The 3,526-nt window shown below is 35.1% G+C and overlaps 1 pseudogene; it reads left to right on the top strand.

Annotated features, from left to right (window-relative positions):
• The first annotated feature begins 454 nt into the window (after positions 1 to 454).
• Positions 455 to 626, top strand: LOC114645055 (uncharacterized; annotated as a pseudogene).
• The last annotated feature ends 2,900 nt before the right edge of the window (positions 627 to 3,526 follow it).

Genomic DNA, 3,526 nt, shown 5'->3' with positions numbered 1-3,526 from the left:
GTGTTTTGGGAATGTGATTTCGAGACTCAGATCTGGAGTATGCTCTCTGCAATGTGGCCTAAATTTCTTGCTCTCACTTGGCATACTTATGAGTGCGTGCTATATGGATCTGGAGTTAACAATTGACAGGACATTCTAGATTTCCTTACTGCTTGTTGATAAGTCTAACTAAGTGGGGCATCTGGGAATCTCACAGGGTCCTGATTAAATATAATTCTAACTACAATGTCCTGTGGGTTATGAGGTGGGTCTGCAAAGAGATCAACACTCAAGTTAAACGTAAGATTGACAAATGCATCTTTTCTGCAGCAAAAGAACAATGGAAAGAGTTTGTTTCTGAATGATTTGTCTTTTGTATTTGTTCTTGTTTTGCACATGAAAGGTTTTGTGGGGTTTAGATTGTGAACTTCATATTGTATTTCATGTTCCTGTCCTGTTCAACCTTTAATTAATAAAACCTTGCAAAAAAAAATCTGTTCTTATCAGTTTGATATCTGATACGTCCCCTAACTGGGGACAATATATGTAAGTTGATGTTTGGAACAAGGAGATGGAATAGGGGTTTGCTCTGTCCACTCCACTCATCAACCTGATATTGTAGTACCTCCAGGAATGGTGCACTTTCTCATATACTGGTGTAAAAATAGACAACCATTGGCTGGGGCTAGGGAATCCATTCCCGAGCTCCCGAGATTCTCGGACATTTTTCATTTCTGCATTCCCGGGAATTAAACTGCTGGAATTCCCAGGTAAATGGGAATGGCCAAGCTCGCATATATAGCGTGTAAAAGTCGATCAAGAAATAACAGAGTTATAGTTGAAAATAATTAAGGTGGCGCCATTGCTGCAGCTTGCTCTTCATCAGACAACAGCTTTGAACAGCAACTTGAAATTGCAATACATCAGTCTGTTGCATCCGTATTATCTGTGCCAAGAAACTTACCATCACAGAATGATGACAAGAAACTGGATGCATCAGTAAAAGCTGAAATGGCAGTGTTTCAGAGCAACGGCAAGCGTGGGTGTTGCTTAGAACAAGTATATCAGTATCTGATGACTGTGCCACCTACTTCAGTGGAGGTAGAGCGTGCTTTCTCAGCAGCGGGCGTACTCTGCACGAAGGCGCGCACTCGCCTAGATGATGGCATGCTGGACACATTGTGCTTTCTACATTCTTAGTACCGCAACTAACTAGATACATGTACTTATATGACAGCATGAACTGCTAGTAGATAAGGCTAGTCTTTTATTGGTGTCAACATATTGCAGTAGTTTTATTAAAAATAAGTGTCAGTCATTCTAAAACCATTCACATGTGAGATGCCCGTGCACTGTATCATCCCCAGGAGCCCAGGATTCCCGAATTCCCGGGAATGGATAAACCCGTCCGGGAATGGATTGCCTAGGTGGGGTAAGAATTAAGAAATTAAGAAACTTAATTGTTGGACTAAAGTGTACTAGGACTGATCTGTGATCTTGAAATAAACGCATCTATGATGTTAAGTTACCTTGTATTTCACTAAGTAACATATTCCTTTAATGGAAACAGAGCAGAGAGATGGGCAATAAAAGCTTCCGTTGCAAATGCTGTTTTTAGACCCCACCCATCAAACAGGAAGTAATTTTTCAACACTTTTTTTTTAAAATGTTTTTTAAATAGTTTATATTAACAAAAGTTGTAAAACCAGTGTAAAAACAAACAAGTGTTGGCTGGGATCGGGCTAGGTGTATGAAAAGAAACTTAATCATAATCGAGGGCAGGGAAAAAAGTGGACTAGGCACTGGATACGTTTTATCCCATGGGCCTAAATGACAAATAATTTTTTGAAGGATTAATTTAACAAACGTATAGATTGTTGTTTAGAAATATTTAACTCTTAGCTGATTTATTTATTTAGATTTAAATTTATATTAGATTTATGGATAATATTTAACCAGTTTAAAATTTAGTATCTAACGTAACCCAGCCAATGCCCAGTCCCTTAACTGGTTTTAATTATAATAAAGAATCTGATTTTAATGATGGAGGAATTTATTTTTAAATAATTAAATTTAGTCTAATAGGGGAACATTGTAAAATACTAGCATCAATTTTTCTATTATTAGAATTATGTAGGGTTTATAAATGATTAATTTATTTAAACACCTTTTTCAGTACCAATTGAATCCATTTTAGAAAAACAGGTAAAATAGAGATTTTCTCATTTTTAATTGGCTTAGATTAATAAAGGATTTTTTTAACTTCAATTTTTTATAAATATAATAAATTTTATTCAAAATGTAACAATAAATAAATGATCTATCTTAGAAAATATGTTACACTGAGGAAGGTGGACAACCAAAGTGTTAGGAGAGGTTTTTCTTTTTTCAATTATATTATTTCTGGGATTTTCTATTGGAGATTTTTTTTCCCTTGTTTGGTTGTGGGTGGGTTTGGAGTTTTCTTTCTTTTTGATGAAGTATTACTAACCTTTTACTGTACGGTTTTGGAAAAAAGTTTTATTAACATTATAGCACATAAAAAAATTTTAGAACTTTCTACTGATGGAAAATTAAACAAAAATATACTTTGGAAAAACAATTGTTTCACTTTTTTTTATTCCTTTAATGCATATACCGTATATACTTGCGTATAAATTGGGTCTTGAAATCCAAAAAATCGATCATAAAATCAGACCATGACTTGTGACACATTTTTTTTATTTTACATCTTCTTGCCTCCTCCAACCTCACATCAGTTTCTCAGATGCATTGCAGCAGTGCAGTTACTAATTTCTCTCACTACTTCAATGACATTTAAGTTAAAACCAGCTTCATTTTCTGATCAAATGCTCCATCGTAGATACGGGATGCTCTTATGATAAAGGTGTATGAGGGTGTGAGATACAAAAAAACACAAATCAGTGCAAACGTTGCTTCGAAATAGTTTGGGTATTACCGTGTGTTCATGTAGGTGCTATAGAAAGAGTGTGAGAGAGAGAGAGGTTAGGAGCACACACTGATAAGAGTGCATTGCCGCAACCACATACAAAAACAAGACAGTGTGCTCCGTGGTTACTCTCTCAGGTGAGCGTTAGCATATCATAATTTCTTGGACCAATAGCGTGAGTTTTCCGCATTCGACTTATACGCCCGACATTATAAAATACCAGAAAATGTATGATAAAATCAAGTCCCGACTTATCCGCGGGAGAACTTATCTGCGAGTATATACGGTATTTATTTTTTACTTTAGGGTTTGAATATTTCTATTAACAATATTTTTTTGAGTTTACTACTTCAAATTCTTAATTTATATTAAAAGTTTATTTGTTCTTTATTATGTTTAAGGTTCCAACTTCCAACTCGTTTTTTTAAGAAAATGGGATTGGACCTTATTCACAAGACCCTTCTACTCAAAAGCAACCCTTGCATAATAATACCTGATGGAGCTAAGGGTATTTCAAATTATTACAAGCTATGCGTCATTTGGAAATAGTTTATAAAGCTCTCGAATTAAAAAACATTCTCAAAAATGAACTAACTT

Source organism: Erpetoichthys calabaricus, chromosome 1 (assembly GCF_900747795.2).
Source record: "Erpetoichthys calabaricus chromosome 1, fErpCal1.3, whole genome shotgun sequence".
Taxonomy (NCBI): Eukaryota; Metazoa; Chordata; class Cladistia; order Polypteriformes; family Polypteridae; genus Erpetoichthys; species Erpetoichthys calabaricus.
Note: the sequence above shows the minus strand (reverse complement) of the source record. Positions and strands in the feature narration are given on the sequence as shown.